This window comes from Pectinophora gossypiella, chromosome 4 (assembly GCF_024362695.1).
Source record: "Pectinophora gossypiella chromosome 4, ilPecGoss1.1, whole genome shotgun sequence".
Lineage (NCBI taxonomy): Eukaryota > Metazoa > Arthropoda > Insecta > Lepidoptera > Gelechiidae > Pectinophora > Pectinophora gossypiella.
In genome coordinates this window covers 9,644,768-9,661,910 of record NC_065407.1, presented here as the reverse complement: position 1 = coordinate 9,661,910, position 17,143 = coordinate 9,644,768, and the positions used below count along the sequence as shown (strand labels likewise).

The following is a 17,143-nucleotide window of genomic DNA, read 5'->3' as shown; positions in this document are numbered from 1 at the left end:
TATCAACGCATAGCCTGAACGGCTAAATGTAGGCATTTGAAATTTGGAAGGGACATAGCTTAGGTACCGTAGAGGTGCACTAAGAAAGGAATTCCCGGAATTCCCACGGCAACGGAAATTAGCGGGAAAATCCTTTTGTATGAAAAATCTAAGCCGCTTAAGTTAGACGCTTGAAATTTGGCATGCAGGTACCTTAGTTAACTTAAACCTTAGTTGCAACAGGATATTGCAAAATTCCCACGGAAACGGGAGTTAGCGGGAAAAAAACATTTGTATGAAAAAATCGAAACCGCGTAAGATAGATGTTTTCAATTCAATTCAATTAAATTATTTATTGCATTCCATGTAGTACAATGGGGTGTTACATAGGCATAGGAACTAAAACATGGACCCTGTAGGGCACAGCAACGTTGAAGGGAAGAGAGGAAGTGTGTATTAAAATTAAAACTCAATGAACAATTAATTAAAAAAAAATCAATTCAATCAATTGATTCAATCTAGCATGCATGCATACCTTAGTAAATATAAAGTTTATTTTTGGCTGTATTTTGAAAAATGGGAGTTATTGGGAAAAAAATTGTATGAAAAAATCTAAACTGCATAAGTTAGATGCTTGAAATTTGATATGCACTCCCACACACACAAAGATCTCTCTCTTATATAACACGCCACGCGGACGAAGTCGCGGGCAAAAGCTAGTATAAAATAAAATAAAATAAATAAAATAAAATGTTTATTTTCTTTAAAAGGTTTCATAATCTTTGACAGGATACCGATGTCTCCCTTTAAGCATAATAATAGCTTGTGTTGGGAGGCACCGCTCTTCCATGAATACTAGTTTTAAATGTAATAAAAAGTAAACAGAGAAATTAAGTCCTAAAAATACACAGAGAAATTATAACTAGGAATTAACAAAAACAGCGCAATAACAATACTGTAGTGCATTATTAGTTAAGCTATATACTTAATATTATGGGTGAGCAATGTACTGTATGTGTGTGCGAGTGCGCGCGTGCGTGTGTGTGTGTGTGTGTGTGTGTGTGTGTGTGTGTGTGTGTGTGTGTGTGCGCGTGTGTGTGTGTATGTATGTATGTGTGTGTGTGTGTGTGTGTGTGTGTGTGTGTGTGTGTGTATGTATGTGTGTGTATGTATGTGTGTGTGGTGTACCTAGACAATCAATAAGTTCTCAACCTCTTCGTATGACTTTTCTGCCAGCCAAGTGAGTAGTGTCTTCTTTGTTTCTTTTAATGATTTAAAATAAATATTTAGGTTTTTATTAATAATATTATAAATACGAGCTACACGTCTGTTGTATTGTCTACGAGCAAAAGTGGTGTTTGATTGGGGAATAATTGCAATATCATGTTTTAATCTTTTTTGTAGTACAGCATGGTTGAAAGGTAAGTTTTTATGCCCTCTCAAAATGCTGAATAGTATGTATAATTTGCGTACCGATAATAATTTAGTTATCTGGTATAGACTTGCTGTTGAAAAACGTCCTTTTTTGAAGTACATAACCTTGATTAAAGATCTCTGCGCCCGCTCAACTTCAAGAAATTTGGTTTTAGCAGCTCCGCCCCAGACTGCGATACAATAAATAATTACAGACTGCACCAAAGCAGTATATATTTCCTTTAGAAGGTCTCTCTGAGGAATTGACGGATCAGCAACCCCTCTCGGCATCACGTACCTAAGTGTTTTAAATATCCAAATCATCTTACGAATTCGTTGCGCAACATGCTCAAGATGTGGATACCAGGAGAGACGCTGATCCAGAAAGACACCCAGGTATTTAGTTTGAGTAACCTTCTTGATGCAGGGACAAACACATTGTTCAGAGGAGAGTGGACAATCAGAACTATGTATCCTTATGTTAAAATCAGCGGGAGGTTGATTGTTGCTATAAGTACTGAAACAAACGTAATTCGTCTTGTCGGTATTAAGCGTGAGTAAATTGTGGTGCAACCATTCTTTTATTTGACGCATACCCAGCTCTGCCTCGTTTCCGACTACGCCCCAAGAATCACCTGAGAATACGACGGCAGTGTCATCGGCGTATGAAAAGATTTGTGCATTCCTGATCCGCATTTTACTTAAATCATTAATGTAAATTAAGAATAGAGTAGGACCAAGAACGCTGCCTTGCGGCACTCCATACGACACAACCTCGCCTCGCCCAGTAATTCCTCCGACCTTTACTTTTTGCTGTCTGTCCGATAGATAGCTTTTTAATAAGCAAAGTGATACACCCCTTATTCCTATCCTTTCGAGTTTGTGTATTAGAATGGAAAGAGAGACGGTATCAAAGGCTTTTTTAAGATCTAAAAATATTGCCGTAGATTTTTTGCCTTTATCCAGATGTTCAGTAACCAATGATGTTAAAGCCAATATTGCGTCTTCAGTTGATTTCCTTTGTTGGAAACCAAATTGATTTGTAGATAAAATGTCAAATTTCGTCAGATAATTTAAGAGTCTCTTATTTATAGTTTTCTCTATTATTTTAGACAAGACTGGTAAGACTGATATTGGCCTGTAGTTACTTACATCGTCCCTCTTTCCACTCTTATACACAGGTGTAACAATGGACAGTTTAAGAGATGCGGGAAATATACCTTTTTCAAAACAGACATTTATGGCATTTGTTATTATGGGAACTAATTGTAATCTAGCTAGCTTTATGAAAGTGGTTGGGATATTGTCCCAGCCAGGCGCACTATCGGATTTGAGGCTACTTATTAAGCTATTAACTTCTTCGTTATCCGTTGGTAAAAGGACGAAAGAATTTGATTGAGATGGTAGATTTTGAAGGTAAGTATTTAGACCTTGTTCAGTAGGTTGGTTAAGTTGAGCAAGTTCTTTACCTATATTTGTAAAGTATCTATTGATATAATCAGCTGACTCCATAGGGGAAGATTTTAAGTATAACAATTCCGTACATTTATTATTACTTTTAGATGTGTAAGTTATTTCTTTGATATTTTTCCATAGCATCTTGTTATTATTAATACACTTCGCCAATACTTCTCTTTCATATTTTCTTTTTATCTTTTTTATTAACCTATTGCAATAGTTTCTATATCTAATGTACGTTATTTTAATAATTTCATTGAAAGGATCCTTTCGCAAATTAAGCTGCATTTTGTTCCGGTTGCGTATGCAACGCAGGATGCCAGGAGTAATCCATGGTTTAATTATTCTATGTTTAGAAGGAATATTAGCTTCTGTTTTATTGTTCTTTATTACCTCTGTTAATATGTCAGTAAGACTGTTTATAATTTCATCAGGATCTGTACAGTGAAGTAGGTGAGCTAGATTTTTTTGTTTTAATTCTTCTATGGCATTTTCATAATTAATGGACGTTTTTATTTTATTCGAGGGGAATTCGTTTTTTATTTTTGATAAGCATAGTAGGGGGGTCAAATGGTCAGTGGTCGAAGTATGAAGTATTGCGATAGTAGCTTTAATTTTATTGCTATTCAATTTTAGCATGAGATGGTCAAGGCAGTTTTTTTGTCTCGTAGGTATAGTGTGTGCAGCAAGAATACTATGTAACGATAATATATTCAAATACATATTTCTATTCTTTTTTTCATAATAGGTTTCAGATTCTTTGAGTGTTATATTAATGTTTAAGTCACCGGTAATGATTATATTTTTTGACAATTTTATGTTTTCTAAATGATTGTTTAGCGATTCAATAAAATGTTCTGCATTTTGGTGCGAAGGAGACCTGTACACACATAGAATAGTATTTTCAAGTATCTCTAACTGTAAACATGACGCTTGTCTTAATCTGATTTCCTCTACTTTGTGCTTTAGGTTTTTTTTAACATAAATCACGACACCGTCATTTTGGTTAAAAAGTATAGTTGTAGAATGTACTTCATAATTTAAAATGGTAGGCAAAGGTTTATTTGCATCAATCCTACATTCCGTAAGGACTATCACATCCGGTTCAAAAGTGAGACTTTGCAAGGTAAGTAGAAAGTCATTAAAATTACCATCATTATGTATACTCCTTATATTTTGTGTAATTAACGTAAAATCATTTTTATGACTATTTAATCGGGTTTTGAGTTCAGTTACTTCACATTCAAACGATCTAGCTATTTCTAACTGGTCGATTTCATTTACTGTATTCAGTGTGCTATTCATTATGTGTTATTTTTATTGGATAAGCAATTCAATTTAAGTTCAGGGTGATATATCACTACTATTTGTAAAGGTTTTTTAAGATTTCTGCAGGATTTGATAGAATAATTTATATAACATTTTAAGAGCGTGGGTGCTTGTATGTTGGTTTGAAGATTTATGAGTGTTTCTATGTATGTTTGTAACAGTATCAATTTTATGAGTGGTCGGTTTTGGTTTGAGAATGAAGTGAGTAGTGGTTTTTTTGTTTGAGGTTGAGTGTAAGTCAGGTATGAGGATAGAGTGAAAGGTATAAGTTGTATGCATATCTGGAGGTGATGCATAAGTAGGAGTAGTGTGAGAGATTTATGTTTTGAGTGAAGCGGGGTGTGAGGCGAGAGTGAGAGAATGTTAAAATGTGAAACCATCTCTAAGGATGAACAAAAAATGATTACATATGTATCCAAGATGTTTAAACAGTAAAATAGTCAATCCTTAAGCATCAGATGATGAATTTGTTCTTCATTTTTAATTTGTATTATCTGAGATTGGTCTGTCTGACGCACATACACTTTTCCATAATTGGTCCAACAGTATTTGTATCCCTTGGAGCGTTGCAAGTCACGGGCAAGGAAATGGAGACGAGCGCCTTTGGAAGTCAGATGTTCAGACAAGAAAATGGGGATGTCCTCTTGGGTCTTGAACCCCAGGTGTTTCGCAGCTAGCTTGGCATTCGGATTGGTGCTGTTAAATAATTTAGCTTTTTTTATTAACTCCGATTTTAACAGTGCTGAGTTAGTTTCTATTATAATGGGCGTGTTTCTATCCTCGGGTTTTTTTCCTCTCACTCTATATATGTCCTTCAGGTCTGATTTTGTCATTTCACAACCAATGGTTTTGGATAAATTTATAACCATTTCAATCAGGTCATGTTTCCCCTCTTTGTCTTTTTTTGGGACATTTTTTAGTTCCAGGTTCGTCTTTCGCATTCCCAACTCCATAGAATCAACCTTATTTTCTAAGAAAAGGATGTATTCTCTATCGTCTTTTGCGTGCTCTTCTAGTACGGTTAGACGGTTTCTTATTTCATTATACTGGTCATGTAGGTCATCAATGGAAGTTTGAATATTGATGTTCGATTTTTTTATTTCGTCAAGAGTCGAGCGCATAGAGTCTAGCTCGCTCTTTTGCGTGGAGACATAATAGGTTATAAGCTTTCTCATCTCCTCCTTAAAATCATTATAAGACAATGCACTATCATTTTGTACTTGCTCATCCCTTTTTGGACGCTGAGTCACGTGCGAGACGGGTGAGTTGTCATCATTGCCATCTGATATGCAAATTGACATTTCCGGGTCAGACAATACATTTGCATTGAGGTTTTCCATAATGAATTAGGTTACCAGAAATTAAGAGAAGATAGATGATAGGCTTTCCCGTTTGCTTGTGGTGCAGAAGTCAGATTTGTCTGTGTTGCTTTATCGGATACCAGGAGATTATGACTTATAGGAGGTGACCAAGCAATGAACGTCAAATTCAAGCGCGTAATGTACGTCGTTGTGGGCGTGGCCTCGTCGAGTGTGTGCGCACGTCACCGCTGTGCGTCACGGATACCGGTTTCGCAGTGGTCGCATATGCTACGCATGCAAAATAGGTAAGAATTTCGCTCACAGTTTTATGCAGCCAAGACGGCCGGGTACCAGGATAGCAGAAACGCGGCGTCTAATGGTGCGCTTGGTGCGTGGTCTTGGTGAGTATCTGCGTACGTCACGGTGTCGCGTCACATTTCCGCGTCAGGAGTTGCCCAAAATAGAGATTTCTGCTCACAATTCGATCCAATCAGGACGACCAGGTACCAGGACAGCAGGAGCGTCGCGTTGATGAGTTTGGGTTGGAGTCTTGGCACACGTCATACAGATACCGGTTTCACAGTCTTCGTTACGCAGGCGAAATATAAATTTTTGTGCTCACAGTTTGATACGATCAGGACTGTCAGGTACCAGGATAGCAAAGCTTCACGTCGGTGCGATGATTGAGCTGTGTTGTGTTATGCAATGCTCGTAAACACCTCCAAGTAGTTTATGCACTCCTATTTTTTTCACTAACATTTAAATTTTAAAAATCAGGTTAATTCAATTTTAGTAGAATTGATGTAAGGTTCCACACGTTAGCTCTGTTCAGAGGTCCGGGGGAAGAGGCATTAAAATAAATAAAAAATAGTATTAAAATAAAATTGCACGTCACAGGTGTATCTACAGTAGTAGTCAGCATATTTCCCTCAACACAACCAGGCTTAAGCTTGTCATGACATGTCAAGTTTATTTGGGACATGAAACATCATGTCATTTCACCAGACAGGTTACGCCTCCAGCAACATCACCCTTTAGTTCTCACGGAAGTAGTGACGTCAGAACTTTGTCTAAATATCAAATACCTACCTCAAGTTATGTCAGAGCCCCAGAGGCCTTTGTTTAATTGTGAGCAATTTTATTTAGTTTCTTGTAATGTAAGTAGTCTGGTGACTTAATTTTGTTCGTATCTATGGATGCCATCGGATACTGTGAGAAGTATAAGTACTATTTTATGCGTGTGAAATGATAAATTTTAAGTCGGCCGATGACTACCGATGACTCATAGTTGGTTAGGCTAAATTGTTTAAGTTTGAAAGGTCAATTCGTATGGAACTTTGCATTTAAGGCTATACGTATATTACTGTAGGAAATATTTTTACTTTACCTATCTTATTTTCGGTAAGTACTTGATAAGTACTTGAGGCAAGATAAATCTTGCGGTCTTATAATGCACTCGCGGTTTTACCACAATCCCGGAACGTGTTAAAAATTTGCAAAGATTGTAAAAGGGAGGGTTGTAGCATATAACTAAGTAAAATAGATTCTTGATTTTTGATTCTATGAAAATGGAAAATAGTAATATAATAATGAAGGCACATGAATGGGGTAGATACGGGTAGGTTTATTATAGTACATATAACCCCGAAAAACTGCTCAATGCATTCTCATTCAGCCAATAGAGAAAAATCTACAACAAGTTATGTTAAAAAAAATGTACTAGCGCATCCAGAAATCATTTTTCCTCTCACATAAGCGGGTCACCGAACGTGTGTGCATCACGAGATGCACTAACGAGGAGGCTCCGTACTTCGACGAGATAGTGCAAAGAAAATATGAGGGTGAATTTCCCTGTAATATGACGTCATAACACAGCACATTTGGACAACGATAAATAACATAACAGTATACTTATGAAGGGGTGCAGTGGATCAGCGTACTGGTATATGTTCTATACCCCCTTTATTAGGCTGTTTATGTATTGTTTTGGAGCCGTGGTAGCCCAGTTGGTAGAACGCTTGCCTCTCACTTTAAGGTCGCAGGTTCGAATCCAGCACAGGTCTAAACCAATGATTGTCGAATTTGTTTTCGAATTCATGTTTAGATCGTAAATGATTATCACGTGCTCAGCGATGAAGGAAAACATCGTAAGGAAACCCACATTCCTGAGAAATGCATTTTTCGGTGGTATCAGACCTTTTTTTTTAATTCAAAGTAATAATAAACATTTTACAATCAAAAACGGTTTCTCATAAACCTATCGACAGGTTTTTCTGTACACCGCAACTCATCGTCTGTTATACCTAATCTGTATTGGGCTGGTTTTCCCTTTGCGGATTGGGAGGTCAGATAGGCAGTCGCTTCTGTAAAAAAATCGGACCTTTCAAATCTTCAGGTTAAGTAACGGACCCTGTGAAAAACGGGATAATGCTAGGGAGACGATGGCAGATTTGCCACAGTTGCTGTCAAATGCTTGGCCGGAGAAATGGGGAGCTCTGAAGGCTCTCATCTGATACAAAGTTCAAGATAAATTAAATTATGAAATTCTGATTACTAAATAAAGACTGATCTAAAAGTAATGAAAATCATTTTCGGTCTTCTATTTAAATTATTTACTAATTTCATTCAAGAAAAACGTAATAATAAGTTCGACATTATATCACGTTCCTCTATGACGTCACAGTGTGCTATTTTATACAAATTCAAATTAAAGTAAGTTCGTGTTTTGACGTTTAGTAAAAAGTAACTGTCTTGACTGGTTGGGAACAAGCCTATTTGAGCCGCGAAGTTTGAAATTAGTATGTGGACACAAATTGACTATAGTAGTAGCCAATTATGTTGATGTCAACTTTTATTGTAGTGACTATTAGAGCGGTAATAACTTTATTGACCATTTCTGGTCTATAATCACAGATGCCTGAGTTTCTCAATAAAGACATTAAGAGGAAACGAGCAGACTGTTGTTATATGAAAGCACGTTGTTAATAGTTGGTTTTATGGGATATTTCCGCTTGAAACATGAGCTGCATAATTGTATTACAATCCTGGTTTAATTAGATTTAGAATTTGTCTCGTTGAATTTACGTTTTATTGTGTACGTAATCATTACTATAAAAGCACCTTCGTTTCAGGTTTGGTATCCGTTCGGGTTGTTGTAACAAAATATTTATTTTTAATTCACTTGAGACAGAAAACAGTACAAACATAGTACAGTTAGATAAATGTTCTTGTAAGCTAAAGTAGGCAACAACTATTTTTCGCTTTTTCAAGCACGTTTTCTCTGTCGGGGTATGTTTTTTTTATCAATCCCTACATTAGTGATTTAATCCTCTTTGAGTTTCTATTCCAACTTGCCCTGGCATGCACACCTTTTGATATGTTATTTTACGTTCAATAAGTTCCTTTATAATCAAAATTATGTAAACAACAAAACGAAAAATAATTTTGCGGTTGTTGTTACCTATTATCTTAATAAGATATAGAGATTTTAAGATAGAGGAGAGGCCGCATCTTTAAATTGGTACCGTCCAACTTTTAATCCATATTCATAGGTAAGAGTACTCTTAGTGTGATGTATAATTTAGTTAAAGTTTAGCTTATATTGTCCTACAGCTGGGAGAAGGCCTTCCTCATTCCCACCTTTCACGGTTAATAAACTTGACTGTGTACGTGGTGTCTGCCTACCCAAACGGAAAATGGGCTAGATCTTATGTATGTATGTGTATGTATGACTTTACTGTAATATTGTAGCAATAACTCACGACAGAAAACTCAAAGAAACCTCTACTTTCACTGTACTGCTTCCATAAGTCGTTTGCCCGTATTCAGAGTCCATCTGGTGGAATTAATACGCGCATAGATACGGAAGTAAAGACTTATGAGACTCGTAGTGTATGCGTAATGGTGGGCCATCATTACCCGGTGTATATTGCTTTTGGGTACGCTTCTCTAAGAGCGGAGAGCGGATGTGTGCTGCTAAATACGTATAGGTTGTTAGTGACATCGTAACTAATACTGAGGGGGATGATTCAGACCATGATTCTGAGTTAATATCAAGTAGAATTTTCCGTCGCAAAATTCTTTTTCAAAAGTCTTTTTTTGATTATTTTCAATTCTATACTTCAGCAATGTGGAATTTTGAAAAATTCTACTTGATATTAACTCAGAATCAAAGTTTTCGTTACGATGTCACTAACATCCTGTATTTATTTACTTATGGCCAAGATACAATTAGAGCTTGGGCTCTCACTCAGTCATAAATACCTATTTAACAAGAGAAGTCAGAAATGAAGCAAATGCAATTCCAGTCTCTGTTTACACCGGTGGGAAAGTAATTTTGAAGTTTATGTATGTATGCTTACAGTAGAATCGGTCTGCTATGTGCTGATAGAAAAAAAAGATATTGACTGTGAATTAAAAAAAATAACTGTATAATAACAATGTAAATCCCTATTCGCCGTGACATGTGAAGCCCTGAAAATGCTAGGATTTCCAAACATTTGCCTAATAATCGAGATTATCCTTTCATGAATTATTTATTCGCACCCTATATAGTGATGGGGATAATTATTAAGGCGATACTGAGCCAAGATCCTTAAATCGCAATATTTGATGCGAGAAAACCATGCAAATGAATAGCTTTGCCAGTCACAGTATAATGGAGAATATTACAATCATCGACCGGAGCCCTGTATTACAAGAAATTTTCTTGTAAAAGCTTCCATTATTACAAGAATGTGTTTATCAAAACTACACCATGTAAATTACATATTACAAGTACCAATATTTATTTCACAAGTATATTTTACAATGGCTATACTTTTTTTGATGAACGTAATTTACACGTACTTGTGAGTAACTTGTAGCTTGTGATCGTATAGACTTGTAAATTTTGATAAATCCGGCACTGCTGGTAATACATTATTATTAAATTATATTTTAGATTATGGATCCATGTGACCCAATTATTCTAGGTTTAGAGGCGGCCAATCAGCAATTAGTGTTGTCTAAATCGATGGACTTATCTAACATGGGCCCTACGTTTACCTTCGAGCAACAGTATAATTGGTTGAATGTAAAATGTGTTCTAGCATACTCTACATACGGGCGTGTCTTGCACATTTCCCTGTCTGTTTTTACCTAAACTTGCGTAAAATATTATAATACACTTTACCTAACAACCACATGTGAAGTCATTTAAAATTCCCTACATATAGAGAACAGTTTTTGGTACACAAAATAATGAATACATTAGCTCAGTGTAATAAATAGCGATTTTATACTTATCCAACGAGGTATTCCAATGTTATTTGTTTGTAAAGAAAAACAATAAACTATCTACGTAATAATCACAGCCATAAAAACTTTCCAGACTGTATTTATGTAGAAACATTTTAGTTCTCAGAGTGATTGCAAATAACTTTTCTGTCATGGCAAAAGAAAAACAATGAATAGTTTTTATAGTGTATTGGTTTGTAGTTTCTTTTCGTTTTAAAAAAATATGCACAATAATCCATTTCTATGTAGTCGTCGTCGATGCTAAGCGTGGTAGTCATCTGGTAGAGGCAGAAATTCAAAGTGCGGGTAGGGATATAGTTTATCGCGGGCGGTAACAGAATTAACAGCAACGAAAAATTATTAAATGTTTCGGTAGTAATGAAATAATAATAAAGTAGCATAACCAAGTGATAAAAACAACGTATCTAAAGATATTAGACGCGGAAAGTATGAAATGAGACTGAACAAAGAAGATATAAAAATCACACCGTTTTAGTCTGAAGATGAAAGCCAAAGAAAATTAATTAAGATTTCAATCAAGAATTAATTCCAAAATGTAACCGACCAGAACGTTAATTTCGATAGAGGGTTTCATCCAATAAGGTTGACGTTACAGAGTGGAAATAACTTGTTATGTAGTGTGCACTGTGCAAATGAGTCTTCGAATTAATTAGAAGACAGTCATGTTATCTTCAGCTTGTCATAAAAACCTTCACTTCGTAGCAAAGACGGTCATATAACGCCTTTAGTTTATGGTTACAAAATACATATTGCGTTGGCCGGCCACTTAACATGTCTATTTATTCTCGGTCATGCATGCATCGCGGTCTGTGGCGTCATTATTCGAGGACATGCCTCCCGCATGCATGAGTCCTGTGCTTGCGGGATGCGGGTGGGGTCCATGCAGATGCATCGCCCGCCATTTAATCATGTTAGGTTTTTTCAAAGACCTGAAGATTCAAAATGCACTGACAGAAAAACGATAATTAGTGATGCTATAAAAGAGTTCTTTTGTAATCCTTGTACGTAATGTGTAAGTTTTTATGTTCAGTAGGTTCTGTGTTTGCGCAATAAATTAGATAAGTACATTATAAAATTATTTTTTTGATGAGAAGAGCTCCTATGATGCTTTGTTTGTAACCGCCTTTGCATTTTTCAATTAATAATTGCATTCTTGTTTAGTCTTATAAGAATGTATCTTTTTAACTTGTAGGCAAGTGATACCACCTGTAAATATACATAACATAAACAGCCAATATACGTCCCACTGCTGGGCATAGGTCTCCCTTCAATCAACCGGAGGTGGTATGGAGCATACCTACTCCGCCACGCTGTTCCACTGCGGGTTGGTGGAGGTGTTTTACGGCTAAAAGCCGAAACCAAAGAATCATTTCACTTTTTCGATCTCGATTTTCAATCGAGTGATTTAACCCTGCATTGTCCTTACCAAACAAAGGACAGTCAGTCAGGGAATGTTTGTTTCCTTTTGTTGGTTGCCTGGAAGAAATTGCTCTAGAGCAATAAGGCCGCCCAAATTGTACTGTATTCATGTGTTATGTCTGATTGTTGAAATTCTAGTTCTGTGCAATAAAGTATATTTGATTTGATTTTGATTTGATTTGACAGTCTCAGGCTACGTTCACACGGCGACTATTCGATTCGATATTTTCTCGCTTACGGGAGTACCGTATACGGGACGGCTGTTCACACGGTGCGAGGCCCACGGTTTTTTCTCGTATACGGTCATCCCGTACACGTGACAGCCGCCGCGGCGCGCGGCGTATTCGATGCAACCTGCCGCCAGTCGTTGAGTGCACACCGACATGGATCCCCGTGTTCCAATTCTTTTATATTGGTATTTGAGGAGGAGGTTTCGGCGCCCTAGAAAATACTGGGTCCATCCTTTATTAAAAACGGGATTACACCGAGAAAGAAGATTTGCATCGTTTTTTCAAGAGCTCAGAAATGATGAGCGTGTGTTTTTTAATTATTTTCGAATGTCAATAGCCAGCTTTGGTGTGCGTCAAGCTAGCGGCCTCAAAAAAAAAATGGGCACGAAAAAATAATTTGACCATACCAAAAAATAGTACTCTTATTGAAAAAAATAGTACCTGTTGTAAAAAAATTAGTACCATCACGGTTCCGGATTTATAGCCATGTTTTATTGCACTTGCTAGCTTGACGGTGAGCGAAATTTGGCGAGAGTTAACGACAAGGTCTTTCGCTTTGATTTAAACGCCAAAAAATAGTACCGAAATAGTACTCACCCCCTGCAAAATACCGAAAGTAGTACTTCAACGGTTCCAAAGTTATAAAGGCAGTTCTTTGATCCCGCTAGCTTGACGTTTTGAAAATACCTATTATCTGGGGAACGCTTGCATACTTCAGTATGTAACTAATGTCAATAAACTCGTATGAAATAGTACTCCCTACCATCATAATTTTGATCCGATTCTCTTTGTAGAAATGTTAAAAAATCATCATAACCTATGCCATACATTTGTTGTTGATACAGTCACGTAGACAATTACATAACCTCACAATTTATTCGTAAGTATTGCCATTTTGGAGGTCTACCCTACCATTTCTTTGCACTTCAGTGCTGCTATTACAAAAAAATCCTATTGCATACACCCATATGCACTAATTTTAATAGAAAATGGCTGCATGGGTCTAGTTCTTATCGAAAACAATCTGTGATTTTAATACATCATAATACATTTTAATCTGCTGTTTTATTTTATAATTTATACCTTCATGTTGAATTTGTTACGGATCGAAGTGTTTGTTAATAAACAATTTGCAGTATTTGTAGAATAACTCAAAGAGTTTCAATAATGATATTACTTTCATCTAACAACCCTGGCACTTCACCAATTTTTACCCAAAAATGGGGAAAAATACTGAAATCTGACAACATTCTTGACCATGTGTAATAATTTTGTTCGCGACTGTACTCGTCTTGATAAATGTATGACATAGGTTATAATGACTTTTTGACATATTTCTACAAAGAGAATCAGGTCCAAATTATGATGGTAGGGAGTACTATTTCATACGAGTTTATTGACATTAGTTGTAACTAATGTCTGGGAGTACTATTTCATACGAGTTTATTGACATTAGTTATAACTGAAGTATGCAAGCATTCCCCAGATAATAGGTATTTTCAAAACGTCAAGCTAGCGGGATCAAAGAACTACCTTTATAACTTTGGAACCGTTGAAGTACTACTTTCGGTATTTTGCAGGGGGTGAGTACTATTTCGATACTATTTTTTGGCGTTTAAATCAAAGCGAAAGACCTTGTCGTTAACTCTCGCCAAATTTCGCTCACCGTCAAGCTAGCAAGTGCAATAAAACATGGCTATAAATCCAGAACCGTGATGGTACTAATTTTTTTACAACAGGTACTATTTTTTTCAATAGGAGTACTATTTTTTGGTATGGTCAAATTATTTTTTCGTGCCCATTTTTTTTTTGAGGCCGCTAGCTTGATGCACACCAGCTTTGACAATTTACTATCAACATTGGAGCAGACATTCGTTAAAATCGTTTCGATAATCTCGCATTCCCGGTGGTAAGACCCTACGGTATACGGTAAAAAATATGTCTCGAATACGCGATTTTCTCGTATAGACGCCGTGTGAACGATTTTAAAAATTGCTATACAAATTTAGCTGTCACTACGATATTCGATAAAATCTCGTATACGATATACGTGAAAAATGACTCCGTGTGAACGTAGCCTAAGGAGTGATTTCGACAATGTCCCCATCGTCAAACGAACCCCGACCTCCAGATCGTGAATCCAACGTGCTCACTACTAGAACACTAAGGCTGTCAATATATTTAGGTATAATTAATTCTGATTGTAGATAATAAAAAAATATGTGCATTTTTACTTCTTAGACTTCTTTTTTTAAATGTTGTTTCATTGTGTAGTATTTTTTTCTATTGCATTGATTACATAAGCGCGTGTCCTATGTAACAATAATAATGAGTTAGGTTACATTCCTGCCTTGAATAGTGATTAAATAGTGAACGGAATTCGTTATTGAATGATGATAGATAATGTAATTTAATTATCACTGAATGTTATTGAAATAAAGGTTGAACTATTTTCAGTTAAGTATGTAAAGAGAGGTGTTTAATATGCTGTATACAGAATACTAAGGTTGGTAACATCCAGTTTCTACAGGGCATAACCCACTATGTACAATCAAAGAGCGAAAGTGCAGTCACTAAGTCCAGTGAATTATTTGTAAAGAGTGGTAAAATTATGAACCATTGAAAAAATGATTAAAAATGAAATTAAAAAAGGTAAATGTTTTTTTATGTTATTATATACATATAAAAAAAAAAGTTGTCATAATTATTGTGTTTTTGGTCTATTACAGAAACGACATGTAACCAGGAGGTCTTAAGAGCAACCAGTTAATTTATTACTTTGCAAGAAACAGATTGGACTTTTGTACGAGTACCTTATCGTACGTTGTTCCACTACATGACGGTTTGCTGATGGAACACGCACAATCGAGACAATAGACTGCTTGATAACCTAGTCAAATGGGATACCTTTTGCGAAACGTCAAAACGAAAGTTTTCTTTGATGTTTGTTTAGAAATATTGTCGTCGACAAAAGCGGTCAAACGTCGTATTCATTATTACTAAATTCGTAAATAAAATTCGAAAATAAGTTGAAAAGTAAAAAGAAATTGATTTTTGATCATCTAAGACTGGCTTCTATTTCAATACGATCTACTCTGAACCGGCGTGTATGAAGCGATTGATGAATGTGGAGGAAGCAAGAGAAGTGTGTCAGGATCGAAGCAAATGGAATTCTATAGTCTCTGCTTACCCCGGTGGGAAATAGGCGTGAGTTAATGTATGTATGTAAGACTGGCTTCTATTTCTAGATTAGCATTTTATAATTTATCTTTGACCTTATTTAGTTAAATATCCAATTCGAAAACGGTCAATTCTTATGAATCTCGATCTCGATTGAATAGTCTTGATCTAGAAATTTGTAAACTCTGGTTTGAAAGATTTTTGGATACCACAGATACAGACAGACAGGTACACTACATTACATTTACTACGCAGAACATAATCTACATGAAAAAAAAACTAAGATTAATTATTACAGAGAAACAAACCATGGTTTGCTGACCCAGGTGTCAAGCTACACCGTGAAGTCTTTTACCTAGCCTTACTAAAGTGAAAATCGATCAAAGAATGCCAGTAGCACAACTTTGCATTCTTACTATACTTAGATCTACTTCATAAGGAAGTTTCACTGTTTCATCACCTGCCATATCCCATTGACGGGCTGGCGTGTGCCAGTCAAACCCAGGTCGACGATTAGCCTGTACCCACTATAGACTTCCGAAATTGTACGAACTTAGGCACTTAGGTACTTTTGACGAGAATGTTTTTGTTATCGTTATGCTTGACGACTGTGGCATACAGTAAAGATATTACTACGTGACCCAACCGTTTACCTATAGTGACACTTTCCGCCCCGCACCAGTTCGAATCGGGCACCGAGCCGATTTACCTCACCCCCTCTGCAACTTACTTTAGTCTAAATGGCCGTAAGCCGTTAAGGAGTAAACGAGCGCGCACGGACTCACTGTCTCGCTCGCACTTAAGTAGTAAGGCGGCATATGGTAAAAGCGAGATTTTTGTATGGAGTGTGTGTGACCGTGGTGTAATAGCGTACACACCTCTACCACCAAATATATGGGTAGGTACAGTCATGAGCAATATAATGTACCCACTTTAGGACTCTGTCGCACTAACATATTTGACATTTAGTGAGACTTGCAGTTCAATTTGTCAAAAAAGTTAATGTGACATGGCACCAAAGTGTATACATATTAATGCTCGTGACCGTACCTATTATGACATCACGCTAAATTTATACTTCTATCAATTATAATTATAATAAATACACAAATCTTCAGAAAATTTGCATTTTCTTATTCCATTCTTTGTAAACGTATTATTTACATTCAGCTATTCCCTGTCCGGACTCCAAATAACTTTCATTTCCTGCTTTAATATACATTTTTTTTCTTTTGTAGTTAATAATTAAACAGCCTCTGTGGTCTAGTGGTTAGAGCGTTAGGCTCACGATCTGGAGGTCCGGGTTCGATTCCCGATGGGGACATTGTCGAAATCACTTTGTGAGACTGTCCTTTGTTTGGTAAGGACTTTTCAGGCTTGAATCACCTGATTGTCCGAAAAAGTAAGATGATTCCGTGCTTCGGAGGGCACGTTAAGCCGTTGGTCCCGGCTATTAGCCGTAAAAACACCTCCACCAACCCGCAGTGGAGCAGCGTGGTGGAGTATGCTCCATACCCCCTCCGGTTGATTGAGGGG

General features: G+C 36.6%; 1 protein-coding gene across 3 annotated transcripts in view; it reads right to left on the bottom strand.

The window, feature by feature from the left end:
- Positions 1-17,143, bottom strand: part of LOC126366502 (immunoglobulin A1 protease) — a 149,821-nt gene that overhangs the window by 35,528 nt on the left and 97,150 nt on the right. Inside the window, exon 1 of one of the 3 annotated variants that reach the window (XM_050009624.1) lies at positions 5,803-6,308. The exons of the other annotated variants lie outside the window; for them this stretch is intronic. The gene's annotated coding sequence lies outside the window, so the exon portion shown is untranslated. Of the gene's footprint in view, positions 1-5,802; positions 6,309-17,143 lie in introns of those variants that run through there. 3 annotated transcript variants of the gene reach the window in all.